Below are 13680 nucleotides of genomic sequence, written 5' to 3' on the forward strand. Positions count from 1 at the left end.
TGCAGGTCATTGCTCCTTATCTCAATTCCCTTCCTCTTCCTTCAGCTTTCTATTTAAAATCTCTGATCACATCTTGAAGTGTTGTCACATTATTATTTTTTTCTGATAATTCCCTCCATTAGCTGAGCTTTCCAATTTATATTACCTGATTTTTTTTTTTTGTCTTCTGCTTTTTAAAACTCCCTTTTCTAAAGCTTTATTGATTGTGTACTTTGGATTCTAATTCTTCCTATCAGAGCCTTTCTTTAATTCTGTTTGCAGTGTGGTGCTGTCTACATTATGTGTTGGTTACATGATAGGAAGGAGTATGGGGGCAGCTCGGTCACATCTGTAAAGTTCTTTAAGAGAGCTGAAAGGCGCTGATACCAGTTCACTTTTTTTTTGGGTAACCCTCAGATATTGAGTATGTTTACTGTATTTTCTTCTATTGTGAACGAATCAGTTCTCTGAATTTCCTTAAAGTTTGTCATTACCATTCTCCACACTCATTATTCTATATAAGAATTTTTTTTTCTAATCATGTAGTACATGTTCAATATGGAACACAAAAAGATAATAAGAAAAAAAGTCACCTACAGTGTCGCCAAAGGTGAAAACACCTTGTCTTTCTTCCTGCATAACAATATCCCTCTCAATCTTATGCAGCATTTTTAAACCTAGGAGACCTCTCTAAATCCAAACGAAGTTAAAGATTATGTTATTCACCAAGTTCATTCTGAAATTAGAGAATCGCAGGAGCTTAAGAAAATGCGCATCTGGCGAATGAACCTGCGTATCCGGGGTTCTCTTCAGGGAGGTTGCTCGTCCATGAAACACACCCCAGTCTGCAGCCACCTGAGTGTGGGGAACCAAAGGCTAGCGAACCAGGCGGGCAGGGGCGGAACTTGCGGGGACTGCGGGTAGGAGGAGCTACAGAGCTGTCACCAATCAGAGCCCAGCTTTGTTTTCTCCTGCCGACCAATGAGGGAGTTCTGCTGGAGGGGCTGTCTTCAAGTCTGAGACGCCTAACGCCTTCGCAGCCTATCAGCAGGCCCCTCTTACCCCGCGGGCGGTGCGGCTCCGCCCCGCCCCTACAGTCGCGGCCCCGCCCCCCCGAGGGTGGGGGCTGTGTTGGTTACTAGCCGGGCTGGAGGCGGGGGCCGGGCTCCCACTGGGCTCGTGCGTTCTGCGCCCGCCGCAGCGGTGCAGAGTCCGCTGGCTCCCGATTGTCCTCTGCGGCGGTGGCGGTCGCTGCCTCCTTGCCTCGGGGCCCGGGGCTGCAGGGGCCAGAGCGAGTGCGCCTCCTGCCCGCCGACCGCGGCTGCCCAGAGCAGGTAATGGGGCGCCACTGGGGTGCGCCTGTCGGAGCCCCGGGCTAGGCGCGGGCGGTGGGGTCGGCCCCCGAAGCTGCTCCCAGCGCCGGCGACCGGGCCGAGAGGGGCCCCGGTCCTCCGGAGCCTCCTGCCGGCCTCTAGGCGCCTCAGCCCGGGAGCCCGCGGCGGGCACCTTGCGGGGAGGTGGGGGCGGGGCCGGGGCAGGGGCGGGGCCGCTTCGGGCGGGACCCTGAGGACCTCTGGAGACCCCTAGTGACTCGCGGAACTCCGGGCTGGGGCGGTGACGGGGCCGACCCAGGGCGGGGAGGACCGGCAGGTGGAGGGAGAACTGCGGAGTTGAGTCAGAGTCTGGCTCCCCGGGGAAAAGAACCGACTGAAAGGGAGCGATAAGCTGGCTGGCTTCTTTTTTTTCTTCCCCTAAGCCAGAAAGGCGTCTTCACTTGGGTCGTGTTAATTACATGTTTTCTGAGAACAGGCGTTTGGCCATGTAATGCTGTCTACACGATAGCATTATTTATTTACTTATTTACTATTTAAAAAATTAAAAGCAGCCTTTAGCATGAATCTGTGTGGAAGCTTTTGCTTAAGTGACAGGTAGACCCAGCCGAGTAACTCACCTTTGTCTGGGCTGAAGTGGGGAGCGGTGAAGTAGGAATGAGGGGGAGGAGTGTTCGTGAGGAATGCCTGTGCAGGTTTGAAAGGATTGTGGGGGTGGGACCTTGTTTCTGTCACTGTGCCATGGGTGGGAGTAGAATTGTGATTTTTTTTTTCTAATTTTTAAAAACAATATTCACATTAAAAAAGGGGGGGCTCTCTAAAAACAGTCTCTGAACTCGAGGCTTTGGGGATGCACCTGCTAGTCAGGCAGTAATAGTTTGCAGGTAAATCCTAGGCTATTAATTACGTGATTTGATTTACTTATAAGGAAGTATCTTGAATTGTTGCTACCTTTCCTTTGACGTGCTCAGTATATTGCTTGTTTACAAGTGAATTGATGAAGGTCACTGAGTTTTAGCGGTAATGTCACAGCGATGGCCCTTGGACAGTTTTCTATGCTCAGGTTCACTCCGGTTCTACAAAAACAGTATTTCCACTTAATTGTGAAACTCATAGCACTCTATCAATTATATAGTATGCCATCCTCCTACTCTTCTGAGGCAGGCTGTGCATAGCATGTCCATTTTACAGGTATGTCAACCGAAAGCCCTGGAGATGAAAGGAATCCTGCCTCAGTTTACTCCTACTTTATTTTATACCTGTAGTGGATTTAATCCAAAATCTGGGTAAGATTCCTGCCATCAAGCCAGCTTCTGCATACCAATTCCATCCCGTGTACACAGGTCAGAGGTGGAGACGGTTATTTTCAAGTAAAGGAATATTGTCTCTGAGGTTTTTCTTTCCATCCAGGTTGCTAAGCTAGTTTGAATTTCAGGTGAAAGGTAATTTTCCACATAGGCAAAACAAACAAAAGTTAGTAGTGCTGTGTGAAAATCTCTATTTTAAATTTTGGGAAGCTTTCCAAATTAGAGAACCTTATTTGTGTTTGCATCTCTAGCTCAGCATCGAATTTCGGTACCGTTTTTTGAATTGAATAGAAATAATTGATATGCAGAAGGAAAATACTAATGAAGTGAAGTGCATCTTGATCATGACTTATGACTTTGTTTTGGGAAGTGTTTACTGTACATTTATAGACGGGTTGAAAATTAATTTCTTGATTAGAATAACTCGACCAAAGGAGTTTGGGCTGTAGTGTGGGACAGGCTGAAATGGGTAGTTGGGAGTGATCTCTTGCATGATGTTAAGGCTTAGGGAATTCTAGAGAATTGTTAGGTTATGTTAAATTTACTAGTTATCAGGAACATGAAAATGTCTTATGGATTACTGAAGGGAACTCTTTTTTTTTTTTTTTGAGGTAGAGTCTCACTCTGTTGTCTAGGCTGGAGTGCAGTGGCTCATTGTGATCTCTGTCTCCTAGGTTCAAGCAATTCTCCTGCCTCGCCTCCCGAGTAGCTGGGACTACAGGTGCATGCCACCACGCCCAGCTATTTTTTTTTTTTTTCTGTATTTTTGTAGAGATGGGGTTTCACCATGTTGGCCAGGCTGGTCTCGAACTCCTGACCTGAAGTGATCTGCCTGCCTTGGCCTCCCAAAGTGCTGAGATTACAGGTGTGAGCCACTGCACCTGGCCTGAATGTAACTGTTCTAATCATGAAGTTATCTGTTGTTTTGTGGTTAATACCTCTGCTTCATATGTACATTTTAACATATTCGTGTAACATATAAGGCAACTCTTACACAAGGCTGTCACTCTAGCCCTGCATTTATTTACTAATTTATGTTTTAGTGGCTTTATTTAACTTTTACTATCCTGTCAAAATTTCTAGCACCCAAGCAAAAATTTCCATAAAGGAACTTTTATCATCTGTTGATTCTACAGAAAATGAATCATTTATTCTCATAAGCCCAGCCCTCTTGCAGTGTGGGACACTGGAAAGATATTTTGGCTGTTTGTAAAGTATTTGCCTGTATTCTTACCTGAAGCTTTGACTCCTCCCACTCCCCCAATGGTTTTCAGAGTTTCTGTGACTTTTTTCTTTTTTTAAATTAATTATGACACTACCTGACTTCCACTAGATGGTGCACTGGGGGCTACTTATTGGAGTTTTCAAACAGATTTTTGTTTTTCCTTGTTATAGACATTTCACTGAAAAAGATACAAAGGTACTGCAACTGTTTCTCTCCTAATTGCAATTCAGACAGAGTTGTAATGAATGACTTACGTCTTGAGTTTTATTAAATGGGATCAGTTCAGAAGGAAAGGGTATTCCTTCACTTTGAATTTAAAGTGAAGGAAATTGTTAGTCAAGCTTGCTTTCTGAAGATACTGTGTTTTTTTACAAACTGAAGGTTCGTTGACACCCCTGCAAGCCTATTGGTGCTATTTTTCCAATAGGGTATGTTCATTTTGTGTGTCTTTGTCATATCTTGGTAATTCTTACGATATTGCAAACCTTTTCATTGGTATTCTATCTGTTACGGTGACCTCTGGTCAGTGACCTTTGATGTTACAATTCTAGTTGTTTTGGGGCTCCATGAACCACACCTGTATAATATGGTGAACTTAATTGATAAATGTTGCATATGTTCTGATATCTCCACCAACTGGCCATTCCCCATCTCTCTTCCTCACTCCAGGCCTCCCTATTCCCTGAGACACAACAATATTGAAATGAGGCCAATTAATAACTCTACTTTGGCATCTAAGTATTCAAATGAATGGAGAGTCGCATGTCTCCCACTTTAAATCAGAAAGCTAGAAATGAGTGAGCTTAGTGAGGAGGTCATGACAAAAGCCAAGACAGGCCAACATCTAGGCCTCTTGCACCAAACAACTGAGCTCTGAATGCAAAGGAAAGGTTCTTGAAAGAAATTAAAAGTGCTACTCCACTGAACAGCCCAATGATAAGAAAGTGAAACAGCTTTATTGCTGATACAGAGAAGTTTAGTGGTCTGGGTGGAAGATGAAACCAGCCACAGCATTCCCTTAAGCCAGCAGAGCAAAACCCTAACTCTTCAATTTGCTGAAGACTGAGAGAGGTAAGGAAGTTGCAGAAGAAAAGTTGGAAGCTAGAAGAGGTTGGTTCACGAGGTTTAAGGAAAGCAGCTGCTTCCCTAACATAAATGTGCAAGGTGAAGCAGCAAATACTGATATAGAAGCTATAGCAAGTCATCCAGAATATCTAGCTAAGATCATTGATGAAGGTGGCTACACTGAACAACAGATTTTCAGTGTAGATGAAACAGCCTTATATTGGAAGAAGATGCCATCTTGGACTTTCTTAGCTAGAAGGAAGTCAGCGCCTCGTCTCAAAGGCCAAGCTGACTCTTTTGTTTGGAGCTAGTGCAGCTGGTGACTTTAAGTTGAAGCCAGTGCTCATTTACCATTCTAAAAATCATTAAGCATTATGCAAAATCTACTCTGCCTGTGCTCTATAAATGGAATGACAAAGCCTGGATGACGGTACATCTGTTTACAGCGTGGTTTACTGAATCTGTTAAGCTCACTGTTGAGACCCACTGCTCAGAAAAAAAGGTACCATTGAACAGTGCTGTTCATTGACAATGCACCTGGTCACCCAAGAGCTCTAACGGAGATGTACACGGAAATTAATGTTTTCATACCTGCTAACACAACACCCACTCTGTACCCATGGATCTAGGAGTCATTTCAACTTTCAAGACTTATTATTTAAGAAGCACATCTTGTAAAGCTATAGCTGCCATAGATAGTGATTCTTCTGATGGATCTTGGCTAAGTAAATTGAAAACCTGGAAAGGAGTCACAGTTCTAGATGCCATTAAGGGCATTTGTGATTCAAAGGAAGAGGTCAAAATATCAACATTAACAGGAGTTTAGAAGAAGTTGATTCCAGCCCTCATGGATGACTTTGAGGGATTCAAGACTTCAGTGGAAGAAGTACCTGCAGATGTGGTGGAAACAGTAAGAGAACTAGAATTAGAAGTGAATCCTGAAAATGTGACTGAATTGCTGCAGTCTCATTATCAAACTTGAATGGATGAAGAGTTGCTTCTTCTGAATGAGCAAAGAAAGTGGTTTCTTGAGAGGGAATCTGTTCTTGGTGAAGATGCTGTGAGCATTGTTGAAATGACAATGAAGGATTTAGAATATTCTATAAACTTAGTTAATTAAGCAGTGGCAGGGTATGATAGGATTAACTTCAATTGTGAATGAGGTTCTACTGTGGGTAAAATGCTACCAAAAGAGAAATCTTTTGTGAAAGGCAGAGTCAGTCGCTGTGGCGAACTTCATTTTTTTTTTTTTTTTTTTTTGTGACGGAGTCTCGCTCTGTTGCCCAGGCTGGAGTGCAATGGTGTGATCTTGGCTCACTGCAACCTCTGCCTCCCAGGTTTAAGAGATTCTCCTGTCTCAGCCTCCCGAGTAGCTGGGATTACAGGTGCACACCACCACGCCTGGCTAATTTTTTGTATTTTAGTAGAGACGGGGTTTCACTGTGTTGATCAGGCTGGTCTTGAACGCCTGAGCTCAGGCAATCCACCCACCTGAGCTCAGGCAATCCACCCGCCTCGGCCTCCCAAAGTGCTAGGATTACAGGCCTGAGCCACAGCGCCTGGCCTCATTGTTTTCTTATTTTAAGAAATTGCCACAGCCATCCCATGTTACAGCAGCCAGCACCTTGTTAAGTCAGCAGCCATCAACATCAAGGGAAAACCCTCCACCAGCAAAAGGATTTTGACTCCCTGAAAGCTCGGATGATCACTAGCATTTAAAAAAAAAATAAAGCTTTAAAATTAAGATCTAATGCTATTGCCAGCATAATAGACTATGGTGTACGGTAAATATAACTTCTATATGCACTCGGAAAGCAGAAAAATTTCTGTTGCTCGCCTTATTGCAGTGTTAGTTTTACTAACGTGGTCTGGAATGGAACACGTGATATCTTCGAGGTATGCCTATGATTTCAGAAATAACCTCTCCTATCGAACCCTCTGATTCTCCGTGTGTTCAGAAACCCAGACCAAAGTGTAGATATATTGGTCTTTATTTATGAGTAGTTGAGTATTTTTTAATGGTGTGTGTTTTGTTTAAATTTTATGTGAACTGGAACTTAGCTCTTTGAGCAGTCTTATGCTTTGCTCTCAGATTACCGATTCTTTAAAAGAAGTAGTAAAATGCATATGTGTGGCAAGATTATTTGCTACCTACTATGAACAGATGCTTAAGTAAAAAAACAAAAAACAAACAAAAAAACCAAGATGTTTTCCCAGGCATATAAATGTTTTTTTTTTTTCTTGAAGAGGCATTTAGTCTTCCTATTTAGTAGAACATTATCAGCTTGCTTTACTTATGAAAGAGAGGAGACCATTCTTTTCTCTCCGAAGATAGGAGCTATTTATCAGGCTTGTTTATTACTGATTGGGTTGCTTGTTACTGATGGTTAGAGAAGGGAGATGAAAATACATGGCGGTTGCAATACCCATTTTGGGTATAGAAATGGCAATGTTAGTGGAGATTAAAGACTAACTGGTACGATTGCATTTTGCAAGATGTTTTGAAGACAACTTTGGACTTTGATAGGAATCTGAGAAAGTCTTTCAGTGGTTGGGGTGTGTGTATGTTTATTTCAGTTGCACTGAACTGTGGATGGGGAGGAGAGCAATGATAATTTGTTTCTTACCAGAACACTGCTAGTTCTCAGGGGATTTGATGGAGATTTGGGAGAGAGAAAATAAATAGGATTCAGCCCTTCTAGGAAGGTCGTTCTTGGCAGTGCCTTTAGCCCTTAGGAGAATGTGGGCATGGAAAAGGTGGGTGGTTGTAAGTAGCCAGGAAGATTAAAAGGCTGATTCTAGGAATCAGGTCATTAAGCATTTTAAGACAGGTTTATAGCTCTCCGGTGGTCCAAGCTTGGACCAAGTACTCCTTAGTCTTCAATTTTATGTTTTAAATTTTTGGAATAAGTAGAAACCTGAAATTTATAAAATTAATGACTTGAGTATGCAAGTGAATAGCTTCATGGAGTTATTTGGCTTATGGTAGATTTCAGATTATGATAGGTGCTTGAATATACTTATTTCTCATGCTCTTTCTTCCATCCATTTAACAACAAAAAAAGTTTGGCTATTTATTAGAAATAGGCAAACTTGAATACACATAGAACTGTACTGCCCAAATTGAGTACTTGAGTTGGGGAGAAAAGACTCCTGTTCTAGGTACAGCTTTGAAAAGAGAAGGGTCAGGTAGGATGCCGTACATGGCAGGTGTATGCAGGGACAGGGATAAAGTGAACCCCTTTTGCTGTGAATATTGTCAGAAGGTCTGATGTGTAATTAGACATCCCTTAGCTTCACTCCTGATAAAAACACACTCTTGGACAGTTTCTCTGTATGTGCACTTAAAGCAGTTTGAATCTTGTTAATCAAATATTTCTCGGGGTTGTAACTTCTTTTTTGGCATTGGGAAGACTGTTGAAGTCATGTAAAAATTTGGAGTTGAGCCTGGGATCAGAATTTGGAGTTATGGCCCAAGATTTATCAAGCTTCTGCTATATTCAAAATGTTGTTTTTTCTCTTCCTATTATGGCTTCTGATTACTTCTGAAGAGTGAGTTCAGACCTCTGTGCTCTAATGCTCATCAGAGTATCCTTTTTGTACATAGTATAATCAGAATAGAGATTAGGCATTTTGTCAAGTTTGGGAGAAAGAAGTTGAGTAGTGAGGAAATGAGTTAACACTATTTTGATTTCTTCATAGTCATTTTAAATCAGATACAAATTTTATATTTCAGAAGTTTCAAAATGGTAGTAATTTCATCTCTCACATTAAGTTCAGTATGAAAAGTTTCTACCAGTGGTTCTCAAACTTTAGCATACCTTGGGATCACATGGAGGGCTTATCAGACCTTAGGTAGCTGCCTTCCAGCCCCCAGAATTTCTAATCAGTAGGTCTGGGAGGGGAGATCCTGACAATTTGCATTTCTGATTAATTCTAAGGCCGTGTTCTACAGCCACTGCAGGGGCGGTAAGTGTAGTGGTTAACACTTTGAAAGAGTTAGGTTTGAATCCCTGCTTTGCTGCTTACTAGTACTTTGACTTTAGGCAAGTTTCTTTACCTCTGTTGTTCCATCTCTAAAGTGGAAATAATATAGTATTTTGTTGTGAATGTAAGTGAGCTCCACTATGTAGAAGCTCAGGGAACAGGGTCTTGCAGATTGCAAGCATGCAATTAATGTTTTCTTTATCCATAAAAAAAAAGTACATATATAAAATAGATAGAATCCTGCATCTTATACAATTGAAGCAAAGACAGAAAATTTAATAGTTAATCTCATTTCCTGGCATGGTGCTGGGGAAAAAATAGGAGTACTCAATTGCTTTTTAAGGAGTGATGGAAAAGTTTGTGGATCCTAGTAATTTTCCAGAAACTTTTTTTTTTTTACAGACATAGAACATTCGTGTTGATACTGTCTCCTCCCCCTTCCCCTTCAAAAAGTTTGGTTTCTTTAATCACGGTATGTTGGACTCTCACAATAATCCTTATAGTTTACATTTTATATAACAGGCATTTTAAAGGTTGCTTCTGGGAGCTGAATGACAGAAAGTACCTGAAAGTCATCTTTAGAACACACTGTCACCTGTACTATGACAACTCTGAATTTGATGACCTTGAACGCAGTTCTTTTTGAGACGGGAGTCTTGCTCTGTCCCCCAGGCTGGAGTGCAGTGGCGCGATCTCAGCTTACTGCAAGCTCCGCCTCCCGGGTTCACGCCATTCTCCTGCCTCAACCTCCCGAGTAGCCAGTAGCCGGGACTACAGGCGCCTGGCTAAGTTTTTTTTTGTATTTTCAGTGGAGACTGGATTTCACTGTGTTAGCCAGGATGGTCTGGATCTCCTGACCTCGTAATCCACCCGCCTCAGCCTCCCAAAGTGCTGGGATTACAGGTGTGAGCCACCATGCCTGGCCCTTGAACGCAGTTCTTTGGGATCTCTTTTCTCGGCTTGCGGAATGCCTGGTTTATTTTCTTTTTGCAGACCTGCGGGAGCTCACCTCTGGCGATCCTTTCATTAGTGAAACCTCTTTCCATTACTCTCTGTCACTATCACTGCCTTAGTTCTGTTGTAGCTGTTATCACACTCTTATCATCTTATTTGTGTACTTTTTATTGTTTCCTTCACTAGGACGTAACCCCTATGAGGGTAAGGGCTTGATCTTTCTACTGGGTCCCTAGGATGGGATGCAGTTCCTGGTATGTAGAGACTGAATACCTGCTGATTGGGTGAAGGGGCCTATGATGAGGAGCTGCCCCGCTCCGCCCGCTCCCCAGCTCAGGGGCTCACACTGGAGTTACCGCTCACTTCATGGCACACGGTCATGATTGGTCCACGTAGAGCCGCCTCCCACCTTATTTTATTCTATCTTTCCCCTTCATCACCTATCCCCATTCATGTTCTTCCTTGCCCCCAGGGGACCCTCTCTCTGGCATGTGCATAATTCCCTTAGATACGGCCAGATTGTTATCTCGTTGACACTTTCACCAGCTGTTGCTCCCCGCATTCTTGCTAGCATGTGGGGTTTTCTGACCTTATAATTTTTTCCAATCTGATGCAACAGATGGAGCAATCCAGCACAAAATGATATGTTATTGCTCTTACTTGCAATTATCTGATTACTAATGCAGTGGAGTATCCTATACTCATTTACTAAATAACCTAGTGGTTTATGATGCTACCTATATCATATATCAAGGTCCACCCACCCACTCGTATATATGCAGACGCAGACACAGACACACACACACTCTCTATTCTCTCTCTTACCTTTTTAGGCTCCCTGCTCTGTTCTGATCAATTTGTCTGTTTCTGTTCTAATTTCACAGTGGATTTTGCTTTTATTTTTATTGCTACAACTTGTTTATATATTTTGATATCTAGAAGAATGAGTCCCTCCTGTGTCATTTTAAAAACATGTTTAAACTGGTAGTTTTCATCCGTGGCTTTATATTAGAATTCGCTAGGTAGCTTTAAAAAAAAAAAGCCCATTGACCACAGATGAACTGAATTGTAATCTGTAGAGAGCAGAGTCCAGCAATTGTATTTTTAAAAATCTCCTCCGGTGACACTGATCTATATCCCGAGTGGAAACCACTTATCAGTGGTATTTATGTTTTATTCAGTGGGGGTCGGTTTTTTTTTTTTTTTTTTTTTTTTCCCGTAATGATCGTCTTCTTCGTTACGGTAATTCCTAGTTACTTCAGCTTTTGTTTCTACTGTGAATGCTGTCTTTTCTTCTGTTGTATTTTCTAGTGTTTATTTCCCCTGGTATAGGGGACTCCTACATACATAGACGACTATGTATCACTGAACGGGGATATGTTCTGAGAAATGTATAATTAGGTGATTTCGTCATTGTGTGAACATCGCAGGCTGCACTTACACAAATGTGGATAACATAGCCTACTACACACCTAGGCTATCTGGTATAGCCCATTGTTCCTAGGCTGCAAACCTGTGCAGCTGGTTACTGTCCTGAATACTGTAGGCAACTGGAACATAATGGTATTTGTCTATCTAAACATCTGTAAACATTGAAAAGGTACAGTAAAAATATGGTAAAAAAGACGAAACATGGTCCACCTGCATAGGACACTTCGCATGTGTCTGGACTGGAAGTTGCTCTGGGTGAGTCAGTGAGTGGGTGGTGAGTGAATGTGAAAGCCTAGAGCATGACTATACACTCACTATCGTAGAAGTTATAAACACCATGTCTAGGTAACACTATGTTCATTTACAAAGTATTTTTTCTTCAATAATAAAGCTTAGCTTAACTTTTTTGCTTTATAAACTTATAAATGGTTTTTAACTTTCGACTCTTGTAACAACACAGCTTCAAACACAAGCACATTCTATAGCGGTACAAAAATATTTTCCTTTATTAAAATTTTTTTTTTTTTTTTAATGTAAAACTAAGACACAAACACACACTTTAGCCTAGGCCTACACAGGGTTAGGATCATCAATATTACTGTCTTTATTTATTTATTTATTTTTTGAGACAGTGTCTCTCTCTCTCCGTGGACCAGGCTGGAGTGCAGTGGCGTGATCTTTGGCTCACTACAACCTCTGCCCCACTGGGTTCAAGGGATTCTCATGCCTCAGACTCCCAGGTAGCTGAGATTACAGGCATGTGCTACCACACCTGGCTAATTTTTGTGTTTTTAGTAGAGGTGGAGTTTTATCATGTTGTCCAGGCTAGTGTTGAACTCCTGGCCTCAAGTGATCCACCTGCCTCAGCCTCCTAAAGTACTGGGATTACAGGCATGAACCGTGCCCAGCTAATATCAGTCTTAATCCCTAGTTAATGTTTCTAGCTGTCACCCTATCCAAAGGAGCTACTTTTCCTGGTCTTGCAGCATCAGTGGTTATAGCAGTTGCTGTATTTTGCGTTACCCGGGAGTCCATTTTTCTCTACATTATTGCATGTTTAGCATTTGCTAGTCTATGTTAATAGATGTTCACTAAATTTATATAGGTAGCTGTTCATGAGAATATTCTAATATCCTGGAAAATTAGAAACAACCTAAACTGTGCAGCAGTAGGTATTTATTCTTCTTCTCCATGGAAATTGTTAGTATATGGTGGCAAAAGTTTACAAAATCACGTCATTAGGAAAATCCTAATTTTGTAACAAGAGAATAAGTTAATTTTCATGTACAGCTCTAAATTGTCCATGTACTATTAATTCATATCTGTATGAGTGTGAATGTTCAAATAAAAACAATTCAGTTAATATCAGTTGGGGGCATTAAGATTCTAGGTGAGTTACTTCTTTAATGTGTTAGTCTGTTTTCCTAAAATCCTTTTTTTTAAATAAGAAAACTGATTGGGGCCGGGCATGGTGGCTCATACCTGTAATCCCAGCACTTTGGGAGGCCAAGGTGGGTGAATCACCTGAGGTCAGGAGTTCGAGACCAGCCTGACCAATGTGATGAAACCTCATCTCTACTAAAAATACAAAAATTAGCTGGTCGTGGTGGCATGCGCCTATAATCCCAGCTATTCGGGAGGCTGAGACAAGAGAATTGCTTGAACGCGGGAGGCAGAGGTTTCAGTGAGTCGAGATCGCGCCATTGCACTCCAGCCTGGGCAACAAAAGTGAAACTCTGTCTCAAAAAAACAAAACAAAACAAAACAAAAATTGATTAAAAATGACTGTATAATAAGCTGGGGTGGGGAGGTGGGGCAGTTGCAGATGAAGTAAGACTGGCCATAAATTGAAGGTAGGTAAGAAGTTCAGGAAGGTTCCTTGTAGTATTATACCCTTTCGTCCAGTTTAGTATATGCTGGAAATACTCCCTATGTTTAAAAAAAAGCAAAGAGACTGTAATTTGTGATTGGGGCCACTTAGTAAAGGATATAGGGCATCAATACAAGGCAGACTTCTATTTTGTTATTGCTCCATGAGAAACCAATAGAAGATCTTTATGTACCATATCTATCAATAGTAGCATAATAGCATTAGAAATCAATGCTTTGGTCAGGCTTGGTGGTGTACACCTGTAATCCCAACACTTTGGGAGGCCGAGGCAGATGGATGGCCTGAGCTCAGGAGTTTGAGACCAACCTGAGCAACATAGTGAAACCCCATCTCTACAAAAAATACAAAAATTAGCTGGGTGTGGTGACACGTGCCTGTGGTCCCAGCTACTTGGGTGGCTAAGATGGGAGCTTTGCTTGAGCCAGGGAGGCGGAGGTTGCAGTGAGCCGAGATTGTGCCACTGCACTCCAGCCTGGGTGACAGCGTGAGATACACTCCAGCCTGGGTGAC

At 42.1% G+C, this 13680-nt stretch overlaps 1 protein-coding gene across 4 annotated transcripts in view; it reads left to right on the plus strand.

Moving 5' to 3' along the window:
- Positions 1 to 1110: 1110 nt before the first annotated feature.
- Positions 1111 to 13680, plus strand: part of MPP7 (membrane palmitoylated protein 7) — a 254323-nt gene continuing 241753 nt past the window's right edge. For all 4 annotated transcript variants that reach the window (XM_023194630.3, XM_023194629.3, XM_023194632.3 and 1 more), the window contains exon 1: positions 1111 to 1313. The gene's annotated coding sequence lies outside the window, so the exon portion shown is untranslated. The remainder of the gene's footprint in view (positions 1314 to 13680) is intronic.

This window comes from Piliocolobus tephrosceles, chromosome 9 (assembly GCF_002776525.5).
Source record: "Piliocolobus tephrosceles isolate RC106 chromosome 9, ASM277652v3, whole genome shotgun sequence".
In the NCBI taxonomy this organism is placed as follows: domain Eukaryota; kingdom Metazoa; phylum Chordata; class Mammalia; order Primates; family Cercopithecidae; genus Piliocolobus; species Piliocolobus tephrosceles.